General features: G+C 38.9%; 1 non-coding gene across 1 annotated transcript; it reads right to left on the bottom strand.

Annotated features, from left to right (window-relative positions):
• Positions 1-6,933: 6,933 nt before the first annotated feature.
• LOC141570344 (U6 spliceosomal RNA) lies at positions 6,934-7,041 on the bottom strand. Its single transcript, XR_012494338.1, has one exon. It is a non-coding gene; the product is annotated as a U6 spliceosomal RNA (small nuclear RNA).
• Positions 7,042-17,695: the final 10,654 nt, after the last annotated feature.

Below are 17,695 nucleotides of genomic sequence, written 5' to 3'. Positions count from 1 at the left end.
CAAGGCGCCATGCTTTCTGAGAAATGGACTCAGGTTTTGCCTCCAGCTGTACAATATAGAACCCTGTGGACAAAATTTTTAAATTTACCATTAAAAGTATAAGAATGTTTTCCAGACCCTACAGAAAACTACTCTTTCAGACAATGGGAGTCACTTTTTTCATAGCACTAAACTGAAAAAGGCACTATAGTCAAAGTCTTTATACTAAGAGAACACATACAATCTTTTATTTCAGCTTCTATCTGAGAATGAACCATAGCAGCGGTGACCTAAAATTTCTTACAGACAGATTTATCCTAAAAAGATACAAAATGGTCTTTTTACTCAGCATTCAATATCTATTCTTCTATTGTGAGAATCTCATCTTTGATGCACATTTTCTCCAAATTATGGATATTCTTTGCAATATTCACTTGACTTTGATCATCAATTTGATATTTTAGCCTTTCTTGCAGAAAATATTCTCCAGTTTAAAAATATAGTCAAATAGAAAACTGTAATAGATTAGTCAAAACAAGGCAATTTTTATCTATTTTTAGAATCTTTAGAGACTTTTAAGAACAAGACATTTTGAACTTTCTGATTTTCACGGTATTTTCAAAAAATATAAAAAACTGATTTTTATAATAGACTCAGTAAAAACAATTTTTGACCTTATCTTTTATATCGGGGAATTAGAAAAGTATGGGAGGGAAGAAATAAAGCACAAAAAATTTTAATATTTATGTTGAATGGGGTAAGAACTTAAAATATACTTTCCAAAACAAATGACATTTACTTTTCAGACATAAGACAAAATCAGCACAAAGTATAATCAATAGGGCTTGGAAGTTTTACTCTGTCATGCTGACTCTATGAAATTTCCTTAATTCTATACAATAGAAATCATCTAACAGCATTAAAATTAAATGTAATTTGAAATTAATGATGTGAAGAACTTATTTCACTTATTATTTAATAAAACCATTTTCATAACTTAGTTATTCACCTTGGCTTCCTAGAAACTAATGAAAGAAATAGCTTCCCAAATGACAGGGAGGGTGGACTTTGGTATTTGATCTTGATTGAATATCAATCACTAACTACCTCCATAAACTTAGACATATCATTTCACTTCCCTGGGCTCAGGTCCTCATTTGAAAATGGGTACAATATCCTACTTCCAGTCAAGATGGAAGAGTGGTAAATGCTGTGCTCACCTCTTCTCAGGACCGTGTCAATTATAACTAAACTACAGAACAACCATTATTGAGAATCACCTGAAGTCTAGCTGAACCAGCCCTACACCTAAGGACATACAGAAGAAGCCACCTTGAGACTGGTAGGAGGAGCAGAGACATGGAAAAGGCTGGTACCACAGCTGCATGTGACCATTAAAAATCAGGAGGAATATGTCGGCTGTGGAGGTCCCCTCCCTGCCTTTTCCCCCTCCCCTCCCCACCCATCCAGAGGAGCGAAGGGTCCCAGCCCATACTAGGCTCCCCAGCCCAGGTTCCAGTGCTAGGGAAAGAAATCTCCATAATTTCTGGTTGTAAAAACCAGCAGAGATGGTAGCTAAGTGAGATTGAGGGCTGCTGGAGTCTCAGCTGCTCCTCTTTAAAGGTACTGTGCACAAACTTACATGCTGATGAACTCACTCACTCTGAGCTCCAGCGCTGGGGCAGCAACTCAAAAGGCTCCAGGGACACAAAGGGAAGCACTGAATTATCTGGCTTCTAGCGAGGGTTGGAGGGGCAGCTTTCTCCCGGTGGAAGGAGCTGGTGGAAGTAATTGTTTCTTTGTTGAGCCCTCCCACCTCTCAGCGTGGAGATGCAAAGCAGACGCCAATCTGAGTCTCCATCAAAGTGGCTATCATCTTACGTCTGCCCCGCCCTGGTTCCCTAAGACCCCGCCCCCACCAAACTTTCGGGCACACCCAAAGCACTACCAGTGGCTTATCCATACAACCTGTCTTAGCTCATGCTGTGGACTTTCCTAAAATCTCTCAAAGGTTTACAAAACCCAAACAAGCAGTGTCTGGCTTTGGCATATCCAATACCTCTGGCTGAACAGCCCTAAGACCAGCACTAGTTAACCTAAGACAGCTGGCCTCGGTTCACAGATTGGCATCTCGAGGCACCTCTAAGCTCAGAGAGAGCTGTGACCATCTGTGGATTGCTCATACCAGGTGGTCCCAGGCAGAGCATAGGCTGTGGCTAAACTTGGCCTGCAACAGGTTCCCTCCCAGGAGGCCCCAGGGCTGGCACCCCTGGTAGCCAGCTTCAGACCAAACTGGAGCATCATCTGGCCACCTCCAAGGATGACACACTCACAGGGAAGACTAAGCAGGCACCAGAGCCCTGATAAAGCAAACCCTGCTCTGTAGGGTCAGCCCATACACCACAGCTCTCCACTGTAGTCACAGCCAGTCCTCACTACCAATCAGCATGAGGGTCAATCCCTCCCACTGATGTGCAAACGGCAACCAAGGCTCAACTACCACAAGAGGGCACACATAACCCATACAAGGGACACACATTGAGCACCCAGCTCTGATGATCAGGGAGACTGCACCACTGGGTCCCATAGGACACATGCTGTGTAAAACCACTATACTAAAACCAGAAGGCATAGCAACCCTACCTAACAAACAGAAACAAACAAAACACAGGGAGGCAGCCAAAATGGGGAGACAAAGAAATAAATCCCAAATAAAAGAACAGAACAAAGCTCCAGAGAAAGAACTAAACAAAATGGAGACAAGCAATCAACCAGATGCAGAGTTCCAAATACTGGTTATTAGGGTGCTCTATGATCTGAGAGAGAACTTCAACAAAGAGATAGGAAACATAAAGATGAATCAGTCAGAAATAAAGAATACAATAACTGAAATGAAGACTACATTAGAGGGAATCAACAGATTAGATGAAGCAGAGGATCAAATCAGTGATTTAGAAGGTAAAGTAGCAGAAAACATCCAAAAACAACAGCAAACAAAATGAAGACAGTTTAAGGGGCCTCTGGGACAACATCAAGCACACCAAAATTTGCATTACAGGGGTACCAGAAGGAGAAAGAGAGAGCAAACAATTGAAAAACTCTTTGAAGAAATAATGACAAAAAACTTCCCTAGCCTGGCAAAGGAAATAGATATACAAGCCCAGGAAATGCACAGTGTCCCAAACAAGATGAACTCAAAGAGGCCAACACCAAGTCACATCATAATTAAAATGCCAAAGGTTAAAGACAAACAGAGAATCTTAAAAGCAGCAAGAGAAAAGCAGTTAGTTACCTACAAGAGCGCTCCCATAAGATAGTCAGCTGATTTTTTTAGCAGAAACTTGCAGGTCAGAAGGGATTGGCAGGAAATACTCAAAGTGATGAAAAGCAAGGACATATAATCAAGATTACTCTACCCTTTAAAGTCATCATTTAGAATTGAAGGACAGAGAAAGAGCTTCCCAGACAAGAAACTGAAGGAGTTCATTACCACCAAGCAAACATTACAAGAAATGTTAGAGGAACTTCTTTAAGAAGAAGAAGAAAACAAAGAAGATCAAAAATATGAATAATAAAATGGCAACAACTACATGTCCATCAATAATTACTTTAACTGTAAATGGATTAAATATTCCACTCAAAAATAGAGTGGCTGAATGGATAAGAAAACAAGACCCTTACATATGTTGCCTACAAGAGACTCACTTCAGATCAAAAGGCACACACAGACTAAAACTAAAAAATTGGGAAAAAGATATTTCATGAAAATGAAAACAAAACAAAAGCTGAGGTAGCAATACTTATACCAGATAAAATAGGTTTTAAAACAAAGGCTATAACAAGAGACAAAGAAGGACCCAGTAATCCCAATTCTGGGTATTTAACTGAAGAAACCCAAAATGCTACTTCAAGGGGACATGTGCATCCATATGTTCATTGCAGCATTGTTTATAATGGCCAAGATATAGAGGAAACTTGGGTGTCCCTCGATGGGTAAATGGATAAAGAGTAGGTGGTATATATATACAATGGAATATTGCTTGGCTATGGATGGGAATTGGTTCTTGCCATCTGCAGTGGCATGGATGGACCTGGAGGGTATTGTATTGAGTGGAGTATGTCAGACAGAGAAAGACAGATACAATACGATTTCATTTATATGTGGGATCTAAAGAACAAAATAAACAAATAAATAAAACAGAAACAAACTCATAGATACAGACAACAATTTGATGGTTGCCAGACGGGAGGGGGGTTGTGGATGAGTGAAAAGAGGGAAGGGATTAAGAAGTATAAATTAGTTGTTACACAACAGTCATGAGGATGTAGGATATAGCATAAGGAATATAAGCAATAATATCGTAATAACTATGTATGGTGTCAGATCAGTACTAGATCTATTGGGGTGATAGATGGGAAGGGGGCTTGGAGTCAGGGTGAAAAAGGTGAAGGGATTAAGAAGTACAAATTCATGGTTACAACATAGTCATGGGGATGTAAAGTAAAGCATAGAGAATATAGTAAATAATATGGTAATAACTATGCACAGTGCCAAGTGGGTACTAGACTAGTCAGAGGGAGCACTTCTTAAGTTATATAAATGTCTAACCACTATACTGCACACTTGAATTTAACATAAAATAATATTGAATGTCAAAATAAATAAAGTGTTAAAAAAAAAGAAAACAATAAAGGAAAATTAAAAATCAAAAAAAGAAAAGAGGTACAAAATTACCTATGGCATAGATTATAGTCATCTATATAACAAATACTTCCTAAGTGCTCACTAGAAAGAAATCATATAGATACTAGAAATTCAATTAAGAACAAGATAGACAGGGTCCCTATTTTTATAAATTTACATTATAGTGGAATAAAAAAATAAGAAAGCAGACAAACACAATAATTACATATCATGGTGATCACATCTAATATTCTGATTCTGATCCCACTTCTGATCACCAATTAAGATTTTTGCACCCAATTCCAATGTGGGGAGAGGGCGTTAACACACAACCAAGCAATTCTCCAACACCAGCTGGGTGTCCTACAATTCAACTCAATTCTGACACTATCCACCTGGAGATAGTTCCATAGGTCAGATTCCATAGGTTAAGAGTTCAGTCCTATCAGACTGTCCCTCCCCCTTCACAAATCAGGGTTGTCACCTGTGCTGTCACTGGCTATGGATTGGAGGTTACAACAACTACCTCATTGGGCTCAATTAATTTGTTAGAGTGGCTCACAGAACTCAGAGAAACATTTTACTTACTAGATATGGAAGAGAGGCATAGGGAAAAGCATGGAGAAAGGGCTCATAGCTTCCATGCTCTGTCAAGGAGTTCTCCAAACCCCATCCTTTTGGGGTTTTTTTATGGAGGCTTCATTTCATAGACATGAAGCATGGTTGATAAAATCATTGGCCATTGGCTAGTGATGCAATCTCTTGCCCCTCTCACCTCCCCAAAGGTCAGGGGGAGGGACTGAAAGTTCTCCTGGCAACCAGCCCCCATCCTTAGGTGGGGTCCAAATGTCACCTCATGGACATAACAAGACAGTTTTAACACTCTCATCACTTAGAAAATTCAAAGAGTTTTAAGAGCTCAACAGGATGAAGACCAAATATGCATTTCTTACTATAAATCTCAATATCACACCGCTATACAGGGTACACACAAGGGGTACAGACAGAGAATAACAGGTAGGGTCCTATTTATATTGAGTGATTAGTGTTACAACAAAGATGACAACAAAATGAGATCACAGATATAAAGTACTTGGCACATAAAAGGCATTCAATAAACAGGAGGTTTTATTATTACATTGTTTCAGGACAAAATAAGGAGAAAATTCTGGAATGCAAGTAGTTAAGATTTGAAATTTAAAGGAATAGCAGACTAGATAATTTCATAAACTCTCTTATAAGATACCTAGAAAAACGATAAAATGTAACTGTCAGCCTTTCTAATGCATAGCTGAATTCATTTAAAAAAAAAAAAAAAAAAAGTAAGGGAAATTCCCAAGGGCCAACACTAAAAAGCAAGCTGTAACCCACAGTTGTAGGCTGACACAGAAGTGCAATTGGCCTCAAAGTGATTTCCAGTTTCCATCATCAAAAGTCTTGAGTTTTAATGGCTGCCTGGGGACAGGAAACAAGGCCTTGAACTTATAAAGGTAGGGTGAAGTCCCACATAAATTGCTCACCCTCAGTGAAAAAGAAGGCTAGAAAAGGCTGCCCACCAGCAAAGAGGGAACACGAAGAAATTTGTCTGTTTTGGCACAGATTCAGGGTGTTTAAAAATAAAAAATCTCCCCTGAGATTCATAACTACAGGTTTACCCTGATGCATTTGGGATTAAAATTCAGTCTCTGGTTTTGGAAACTACAAAACAAGAAATTAACATATGAAGTTCAGGCAAACATGATCTCAAAATTCAAATTTACAAAACACCAGAAAAAAAAAACACCATGACCAAAAGTCAGCAGAAATAAGAAATTAAGGTCTTAAGGACTTCGGCAATTGGGAATATCAGATAGAGAACACAAAATTAGAATGCATAAAAGAAGGATATAGTGACCCAAAAGTAAAAATTGAGAAGAGATTACACTGATGATGGGGTAGAACACACACAAAAAAAATTAATTGGAAATAAAAATTAAACTGAAAATAATTATGGGGGAATAGGTAACTATAAAATATAATAGAATCATTTGGAGGATCTCTGAAATTTAGGCAGCTGTCCCAAACTGTCTCTAACAGAATGAAATTTATACATCACAAATTTTGGAAGTATTCAGGACTGAAAATAAACCGATGGGAACAGTCTCTTCCTCAGGGAAATGAAGAATCCTGTGCTTGTAATGTAATAGAATAACTGAGGTGATCTTAGGCTTTCGTTAGGCATATCTTGGTTATAAACGAAACACCTATTCATTTTACAGTTGTTGTTTTTTTTAAATATGGAACGCTTCACGAATTTGCATGTCATCCTTGTGCAGGGGCCATGCTAATCTTCTCTGTATTGTTCCAATTTTAGTACATGTTGCTGCTGAAGCGAGCACCATTTTACAGTTTTGATCAAGGATAACTTTTACAGTCTCTCTTAGGAAATAAGCTTCACAAAATTGGTATCTTGTTATTCGATGTATATGTAAGTCAAGGGTTGGTTGGGATTGCCCAAAAGAACCAGCTATACAAAATGTGAGTGTGTATAAATACATGTTTTCCCGAAAATAAGACCTAGCTGGACCTTCACCTCTAATGGGTATTTTGGAGCAAAAATTAATAGAAGACCCAGTCTTATTTTAATATAAGACCAGGTATAATATATGATATGACATAATATATAATATAATATAATATAATATAATATAATATAATATAATATAATATAATATAATACAATACCAGGTCTTATATTAATTTTTGCTCCAAAAAACGCATTAGAGCGGATGGTCCAGCTAGGTCTTCTTTTGGGGGAAACACGGTTGGGGTACTACCACTTTGTTCTCCACTTAACAGCTGCTTAGAAAGTAGTCTTGCATATCTGCTCCCAGGCTGGCCTGAGCAGAGGCATGAGAAAAAGGAAGACGCAGCAGGACTGAGTGGAGTCAGCACTTGTGCTACGTGGTATAAATAGCATGACTTCTCTGTTCTGTGCTTCTGGTGGGGTCCCAGAAAGTACCTGGGCTAAAGTCATTGGACCAGAACAGCAACCAAGGGAGCCACGTGCCAGGAAAGTGGTCCAGTAGCAAGACGAGGAAAAGTGCAGAGCCTGATCTGGAACCAGAGATCCCACCTGAGGGAACTTTGGACAGGGAGTCCTGTCAGAAAGCCGACATTCACACTCCTAGACAGGCCTCTGCCATCAGCATTACCAGAAAAGCCACAAAGAGAAGATTGCAATCACCCAGAGGAGAGTTTGTCCCTCCCCTTCATTCTTTTCCCAAGCTCTAGATAGAAGAAGGGCAACAAGTCTGACCTGCACTGGGGGAGAGTTTTGAATCAGATATGAAATTAAAGTTTTTAACTGGGCTAGACTTTTAATGACAGAAAGTGACCAGAAAGTTATAAGAACTCTCAAGATGTTAGGAAGTTGAAAGCTGGGATTTGGCATAGAATTATTAAAAGTGGTTTATACTCAATTTATTCTGCATCTCCATAATGCAGTTACAATTATGTATAAAGCAGTCCTTCAGTTGAATAGTAGACTGGCATTAGAAAAGCCATTTTCACTTGTGGATTGAAGCTTACAGTCTATCTAGAGAGATGGGGTATGAGGGCATAAAACGTCAATGCAAAATACTTCACAAAGTGACAGGTGATTAAAGGCTGGTTGAATGGCACAGACTATGAGTTGAGAGAAGGAAAAGTGAGATAGCCAGTGAGGTCTATGGACAACATAGGACCTCAGTGGTGCCTGGAGAGATGAATATAATTTGCATTGATAAAGACACGTGGGGCTGGATTTTGCAGGAGGAAGTGGTAGCATGAGCAAAGGTTAAAATCCAAGCATCATGGTCTACCTGGCTCTATAGGATTCATGAGAGGGAGCAATGAAACATAAGTTTGGAGAAAGAGTTCAGATTTCAGAAGTTAGGACATAAGATCCAAAGGAATTTGCATTTGATTTGGTAAATAATAAGAAGCCATTAGAGGTTTTGCACAAAGGCTTTTGAGATGATGGTCAAAGGAAGACATAGAAAGAAATATTTAGAAAAAGAAAGAAAATATTTATTTTCCGAGAGGGCAGGAGAGTCAGACTTGAAAGCTGCAAAATCACTCAGGTTACCTAGTTTGTATTAGTCTGTCCGTGAAGGAAAAACAGTAGCTTTCTCACACGACTACCATCTTCAAAAACATCACCATGTACCCGCAGACAGCGACATGCAAATAATGAGGTATAAAATGGTTTACAGGAAATAGTGAAGGTTTTCCTATGGTAGAGACCAAACTCAACCACAGTAAGATGACCTTGTTATTTTCAGTTTATGTGAGAGTTACACGTTTTGTATGTCATATGTGAAATCCTTAATCATATGGGAAGCAAGGACAAGTGTCACTTTTTGCTTCTACGCGATCAAAGTGGAGTTTGAGGCCAGTAAATTTGACATTGATGTTCACTATGGTTTGCTGAGATAAGCAGAAGTCTGTGTAGGTCTGAGCTGCATGTGTTTTCCGGCTTCACCACAAAGAAACTGAGGCACAGGAGTCAACTGACCTGCTCAATACATATTCCACAGCGTAGCTCGGCTATAGCATACAACTGACTGTACAGCTTTCAGCCCCCCTTGTCCAGCCCTTCTGAGGAGCCTGCTGAACCATTTTACTTCTCTTTCAATAACTCCCAGTGAATTAATTTAAGTGTGGGTGTGTTTTGGAGTTACTTTCAACAAGACAAATGATCTGAGCCTCACAAGCAGTGCCCATAATTCAATTATTCGTAATTAGGCAGTGCTGATCTAAGGAAGAATCATCCTGCAAGAGCCTTGATGCCTCCCTGGATATATCAGCATTATTGTCAGAGCATCTGCCTCCTTTATTACTAATTCCAAAACATATGATTTACCTCTCATTTTATTATATTGTGGGATCTTCCCCCTTGAACCTGGAACATACAATTGGTGTCCTATTATTATATTTTTCGTCTGGCCACAGGAAGAGCAACGTGAAGTTACAAATATACCTCAGTGGTATCATACCGATTCAGACATTAAAAGATTCCCATTGTTTCTGCTACCTGGCTCCATCTGCTGCCCTGCGATGCAGGAAGCTCTTTCTAAAATCTTGGCTGTATTTGTGTGGTCTTCACTACACAATGGGTCTTCTGTTATTCAATAATTACTAAGCATAAAAACAAGTATGATGCTGCTATATAATATGATTTATAAAGCAGAAATTTCCATATGTTATTCAAAGATGCAAAATGCAGACTCTCTGGTCCTCATTTGTGTAACACAATGAATTTTTTTTTTTTTTTAACAGAACGCTGACTGGAATTTTTCTGTTATCCTGATATTGCCATTAATTTAGTCACTCCTCATACTAATCTAACATGCATGGGGCCGTCTGCCAAAATGTATATTTAGCTCCATAACTTTGCAATTACAATTGTGTCTGTGAGCCTGTGTATAAACTGCATTGGGGCAGTGAGAGTTGGTGGTGGAAGTAGGAGGTGAACAAAGAAGGACAAATTATAGATGTTTGAACTTGGAAGCAAAACGGCTATCAAAACGCTCTGAATGTTATTATTTTCTGTTGGCTCTTTTCCTTATATAAAACAAGATTTTACTTTTCGTTGAAATTATAATAAACATGGTTACAACACAGGTAATATCTGAATAGAATTGAGAATACTCCAAAGACATTTTGCTTATCAACTGCCCTCTTAAAATTTAATTAAAAATGAAATTCTAAACTAGTACAATATAAATTAAAACACAAACAAAACTTTCCCTTTAAAAGTAATTTTTGAGATCAAAGCTTGTCCTTGGAGTTCGTCTTTTCCCTACTGGTGGCAATTTTCACCTAAGCTACTTTTACGGCATTTTACCTAGAAGCATCATGGTATCTAACAGGGTATCTAACACTAAGGCAGGGGGGCCCTCTACTCAAACTGGATTCTGGATAGGAAGCTGAAAGCCAATCACTACGGCCTGTATTGTGTATGTGGTAAAACACATATAAAATTTAACATCTTAACCATTTCTAAGTGTACAGTTCAGTAGTGTTGAGTTATTCTGTAACAATCTCCAGAACTCTTCACCTTCTAAAACAGAAATTCTCCCTTTTAAAGAACGACTCCCCATTCCTTCCTTCTCCCCAGCCTCTGGAATTTATGCCCTTTTAAGATGCCAGTTTCATTTCCTTTCAATGCTACCTGATCATTCCCCACCAGTTTTCTGCTTCTGGGAATTAGAGTCATCAGCTTTGTCATCGTCCACTCCCTGCCCATCTGTACCTCTCTTAGCTTTGTCACACACATCCCCATTCTTTTCCTCACCAACTCAATGCTATCTATTTCTCCTTAGCATTCATATTGGTTGGCATAGCTCTTCCTTCTCCCAAAATTTCTTTTACATTGATTCTCAGTCAGCCCTTTAAACACAGGTTTAAATTTTTCCTGAAGGCTGTCAGCTGCCATAGGAGCAGTAGCAGGGGTGTAGACAGCTGTAGTAAAGCACAAGAGACAGAGGAGACAATGCAAAGATGGCTGTTTAGAGCATCCAGGCCAGAGAGCATTTGTAAAAATGGACTTCTTTCGCCATTCTCCTGTAAACCATCTTCAGCCTCTGTACTTCCACCCTCTTTGTGTCACATGTACTCCACCTTCCAGCCCAATGTTTATAAACAGCACTGCACAGAAAAGTATTCTGAAATATGAAGTGCAGGAAAAGGCTTCTGAGTATACAAATTTAGGAAATGCTGTGTACTCTTTTCCCCTCCTGAAAACGTTCAATGTTCATTTGCATAATAAAACCTCTGACAAGTCTTACAATGAAGAAATCAATGTAATTTGTCTAAAACAGCACTTTCCATTTTTGACTATGGATCTCTTAACATGGTGATTAAGAACACAGGTTTTTGGATTCACCAAGCTCTAGAGTCTAGGGCCAAGTCTGCTACGTTAAGAGGAGGGGCAGGGAAGAGAATAAAGCAAATGAGGCAAAATGCAAAAGAGTGAAGGGTATATAGGATATAGAAGAGTTCCTTGAACTATTGTTGAAACTTTTCTAGTTTGAAATTTATTCAAACAAAAAGTTGCCTAACATTCATGATAACAGATATAACCACATATAACAGCTAGCTCAGGGCTTACCTTCTCCAAAATACCTCTGCCAAATGATACTTTATACTGGGTGGGTATCTCCCACTTGCCCCTCCACAACCTTCTTTGCGCAGGTTTGATCTCTGGGAAGCTGACTTCTAAGGACTCCATCAATGGGCTCTGTGCCCTCTGGTCTTCCACTGGATTTGACCAGTGGGAGATGCTAAGTTTTGGCAACCTCTACCTCCCTCTTCTGCCCCTTCAGGCTTAGAAGTGGCAATAATTCCCACTGTTATAGTTTCCACCATATAACCCTGGATATTCCACTATCTGGTGTTGTTTTCCTTGAACCTTGACCACACATTTGTAAACTGTTTCTTCAGTAACCTCTCCTTGGTCACCCAACTTGAATGTGCTATCAGTACCCTCCCCCATTCTTTCAAAGGTTCTTACTAAACCACCACTGGAAAAGCCAACTTCAGTTATAATTTCTGGATAAATTTGAATTTTAAATATACAAGATTTGTACTTTTCCTGCTTCCACACACCTGAATTCCTTTCCTTTCTGCATATGGGTGGATGTATGTTCTGCTGATATTGTACCTTCATGGGTGCACTGTTTCAAAGGGGCCTAACTCTACTGCTCCTTCCAAAAAGGGGGCTAGCACTCCTGCTGGCCAGGCTCTTGGCCTTCATCATTTCTCCTGCTCTCCCAGCCCTAGTACTTCATCTAATGTTAGTGTTATCACAATTTAGTTCAATATTCTAGACACTAGATATACAAAGATGGCTAAAGCATGGCCATGAATTCTAATTGCTCATAATCCAAAGCCAAAATGTAACTGAATACTGTTAATTAAAATATATTGTGATGTCCCAGTGATAACCTGAATTGCCAGGCACAGTCAACCAACCCTCTCTCACCTGGCCTTAGGGTTTGGGACTAATCCTTCCTAAGTGTCCTCCAGCTATATCTGAGAACCCAGGGGCCCACCTCATGGACCCCCCAGGAGCAGGGTCTTTGGTCTCTTCTGCTTTGGCCAACTCGTGTCCATGTGTCACTGTGTTTGATGACAATGACATTTGTAAGATCATGTCATCACTCCTTCCTCAGAGGAGCAGTCTTCCCTCTTAAAATACATCAGAGAAAAATGTCAATTTTAATGAGAATTTACTAAAAGTCCTGGAATAATGTAAGATTATAACAACTACTACTCTGCTCTGAGCTGTCCTGGCGCCTTCACCTAACTCACTGTTTCAGAAGCACCCCAGCCTAAACCTTCAATGTTAAGCAAGTGAGATTAACACAGATCAAATAAACCCTATAAATGATGGGATACTAAGCCATTGCAATCATGTTAAAGATCTATATAAACACTGATAATGTTCACGTTTTAAGTGAGAAAAGATTACAGAACACCTTGTATAAATTCATATATATGTAGACACACATACATATACACATATATACATATATGTGCACATATATTAAACATATACACACATATACTCACATACATACACACACACTCACATATGTACACACACACGCTATTGTCAAGTTTGTTAACCTGGGAACTGTGTTTCCCAGAAGCCCCTTCCCTGTCTGGCTCTAGATCAGAGTTGGTAGCCAAACTCTGAAGGAATTTTCAGTCAGATACACTGCCAGACAGACTTCTCTGGTGGGTTCCAATCTGTCCTCAGGCCTCTTCCCCCACCCCCCATCCAATTCTTCTGCTGTTGCCATAGCAGTCCCCTCCCTGAGTCCCCACCCCCAGAGGAGGCAGCTACACAAGGCAGCAGCTTCCCAGAGACCTCACTTGGTAGTGGGACATGGTGTGGCTTCTGGGATGTCCCTGCAAGCTCCAACTTGTCCACCCACGCCAGCACTTCAGACCTGGTTAATGGCTCTTTCTTGATCCTCCAACACCCTCTTCCGGACTTTCACTTCTCCAGCTCCACCCCACCCAACTGGATAAGGTCTAACTCCTATAAACAAGCCATTACTCTGTATCACTCATGGCGGCTTTGCTTCCCTGACTGAACCCTGACGCAATGCATGTATGTGTGTAGAAAAATATCTGAAAAGATACATTCCAAATTGAAACCCTGGATATCTTGGAGTGGTAGGCTTATAAGGGTTTTTTTTTTTTCCTTATTTGTTTGTTTCCTAATTTCTTTTAATAATGACCATGGGTTAAGTACGTAAGTTTAAATGATGAAAGAAAAAATATCTATTTACAGGACAACAACTGAGCAATAATCCATTCTTAATCACCTGTGAAAGAGGAGCCCTAGTAGGAATTAATGGGACTGGTTGGCATCAGTATGAGAACCTCCTCTTCAATATGTGTAGCCAGAGGTACTCAATTTATTCCCTGGGACAATTAAGGCATCTCTGAAATAGGATATATTTTTTATAATACAATGATTATAAATTTTGATCGCCTTCACATTTCTTGATTCTTTTCTCACCCTGGCAAAATAGATATATAAATCTTAATTTTACAAAAGGAGAGACTGACACGCTAGGCAAATGAGTCAATTAAAGACTTCATAATCAAAATTTTAATGTCTTCTAAAACCATTCTAAGTAAAGATCAAAGATATTTGTGAACATATACAAATTGTGTCTATATCTGGGCAGTCTTGGGTGGGAAAGTGGTTATCAGGGTTTTTTTGTTTGCTTGCTTTTGTAGGGTAGGTTGATTTTTCTGTAGACAGAGTGGGCACATATTTGGAATAATTAATGTAAATATTACAAATTAATTTTATAGATATTTTGGTATAAAAAGTTAGCTAATTGTCAGCAGACTTGACAATTCTTTAAAAATAAAATTTTATCAAATTAATCTGTAGTGTACAGTACATAATTACAGAACTGTGGATATGGTGCTAAGCTAACAAAAGGAAAAGTATGAGATAAATTGGCCTCCTAGAACATGAGGGTAGTAAAAAGCACATTATAACATCCTAATAAATTGCCCATCTCAAATAACTTGAAATAATATTAATATTAAAAAAAAGAGAGTCACTTTAGAAATGAAAATTAAATGATTCATTTAGTAGTTAACTACATTTTCCCCAAAAAGACAATGTAGTAATAGAAAGGGGAAGAATAACAACAAAAAAAGCAAAAGGATGCATATTTGTTGTTCTGAGGTTAAGAATAAGAGCATGGAAGTCTGCCTTGCCACTTATGAGTTGCTTTGCCTTAGGCAAATAACATACCGTCTCTCTGTTTCCTCATATATAAAGTGGGGACACTACTATCTAACTCCTAAAACTGTCATGAAGATTTCATGAGATAATAAATATAAAGCAAAAAGCATCACACTTCATGCTCAATATTAGAAAAGACTTAGCTCCTTGAATAAACTCATGTGTGAAGTAAAGCAAGATGCACTGCTGAATTAAACAGTGAATTGAACTCACATATTTACCTTTGCTTCCACTACAATGATAGTAAAACAGGAAGGACATAAACTCACACAAAGGACCCCCACCCCCCAAAAAAAGAATGAAAACAGCAAAAAATTTGAAAGCTAGAAAGCAAATAAATAAGTTCTTTTTTTTTTTTTTTTTCCCCCTGAAATGTAAGCAGGCAATGAAAGCCCAGAAACAACTACCAGCATCAAAGAATCCTGGAGAAATATCAGGAATTAGAGAATAAGGTGCAACCAAAATTAGAGGAACTGGTAGACTCCACAAATTTGAATTAGCTGAAGCTGTCAGAACTCACCGCCCTCCCCTTGCCCGCCCCCATCCCCACACACACAAACACAGCCTCGACCGACCCCTTGCCTTTCTTCCACTATGGCAGAAGCCTGGAGTTTAACAGGCTAGAGAGTTTGAACAAATAGGATCTAAAGACTCCGAATTTGGGTACATCAGGCTCAACTGAGGGCAAGGGGAACTTAACCAAAAAAACAGGGAGGGAGGATGAATTAAGTGAAAAGCAACAGTCCCCCCCTTCCCTTCTCCCACTTATTTCCTACAATACTGCAGTCAGGCTCCAACTATATACATGAGAGTGCCTTTCTGAGAAGTCTGACCAGCCCAAGGAAAAGGACCTATAGATACTGAGAAAATCAGGAGTTCCCAATAAAACAGCACAGATTACCCTGTAGCAAAGTCCATCAGGTGATAAATCCCACCACGCACAGAGCTTCCACTCAACTTTTAGGTACCTCAATATTAAATATGATAGTCAAAGATCACCAGACGTTAGAAAGATTGGATTTAACATGAAAGACAGATCACAGCAAAGAATAAAAAGAAACTCTGAGATCATGTAAAATTACTAATGTCCTTAGGGAGATAAAAGAGTGCATCTTTGAAACAAGAACAAGATGTTATTAAAAGGAACATTTAGATAGCAAACACTATTCTTGGAAACTGAAAATATGAAAACAGATGAAAAACTGAATAGAAGTGTGGAAGATGAGTTAGACTTACAAAAAAAAAAAAAAAGGAGAGAAATAACAAAATTATTAGAGAACTATTCCAGGCCATACAATAGCTGAAAAATAAGTGTTCCAAAAAGAGAGATAAGAGGTACAAAGAAAGTATTCAAGACAACTTCTTTCAAGAAATGAAGGACCAAATGTCCAATTCAAAATATTTGTTAAGTATCCAGCACACCAAAAGGAAAAAGGCCCACACCAAAATGCATCATCATGAAATTTCAGAATTCCAAGAATTACCCGGCAGAATGAAGCAAAAAAAAGGACTCCAGGAAAAAAAAGATAACAGTTTCAGGAAAGAAAATTAGGCCACATACAAGAGCTCAAGAATCAGAATTCCATCAAACATCTCAACAATGTGATGGTAACTTGTGTATGTTAACAGTTAACTGGGTTAAGTGGTCCCCAGCTTAAACATTATTTCTCGGTGTATCTGAGAATGCTTCTGGATGAGATTAGTATTTCAATTGGGCTGCATAGAATTCCCTCTCGAAAATAAATGGGCATCATCCAAGCCAGGAGGTCCTGAATGGAACAAAAGGGGTAGGATGGAAGGACTTGCTTCCCTCTCCGTTTTTTTCCCTTCCTTACTGCATGAGCTAGTATATCTCATCTTCTGCACATGAACTGGGATTCCCGTCCCCCCCACCCCAGCTTTACTGAGGATTGACAAAATTAGCATATAAGGTGTACAACATGATGTCTGAAACACATGCACATTGTGAAATGATTACCACAATCAAGCTAACATATCCATTACCTCACAACTACCATTTCATATGTGTGTGGTAAGAACACTTAAGAGCCATTCCTTAGCTAATTTCAGGTATGCAGTACAGTATAACTATAGTCACCATGCTGTACATTAGAAATACTGTACTGCATACCTTCTTTTAAGTGGTTCATTTCACTTAGCACATCCTCCAGATTTTCCCACACTGTGGCAAATGGCAGGATTTTCTTCTTTTTATGAGGCTGAATAATATTCCATCATATATATGACACCTTTTTTATCCATTCATCCATCCATGGACACTTAGGTTGTTTCCATGTCTTAGCTACTGTGTATAATGCTGCAAAGGAAAGCAAGTATTGCTTTGAGATACTGTTATCATTTCAGACTGGGATTTACACCGTCAGCTCCCCTGGTTCTCAGGCTTTGGAATTGGACTGAATTACACCACCAGCTTTCCTGAGTCTCCAGTTTACAGACAGCTAGCTGATCATGGGACTACTCAGCCTCCATAATTGCATAAGCCAATTTCTTATAATAAGTACATACGTATACATTGGCTGTTTCTCTGGAGACCCCTAATACAAACAATGTAGGAAATTAAAAGACAACAGAACAATGTTTTGCAAATTTGAAAGGCAAATGTTGTCCAAATCTGAGTTCTATGTCCAGGTGAATTATTCAACAGGGGAAGTACAGGAAAAAAAAAACACACACACACACAAAACACACACACACATTTTCAGATG

Source organism: Rhinolophus sinicus, linkage group LG02 (assembly GCF_036562045.2).
Source record: "Rhinolophus sinicus isolate RSC01 linkage group LG02, ASM3656204v1, whole genome shotgun sequence".
Taxonomy (NCBI): Eukaryota; Metazoa; Chordata; class Mammalia; order Chiroptera; family Rhinolophidae; genus Rhinolophus; species Rhinolophus sinicus.
Note: the sequence above shows the minus strand (reverse complement) of the source record. Positions and strands in the feature narration are given on the sequence as shown.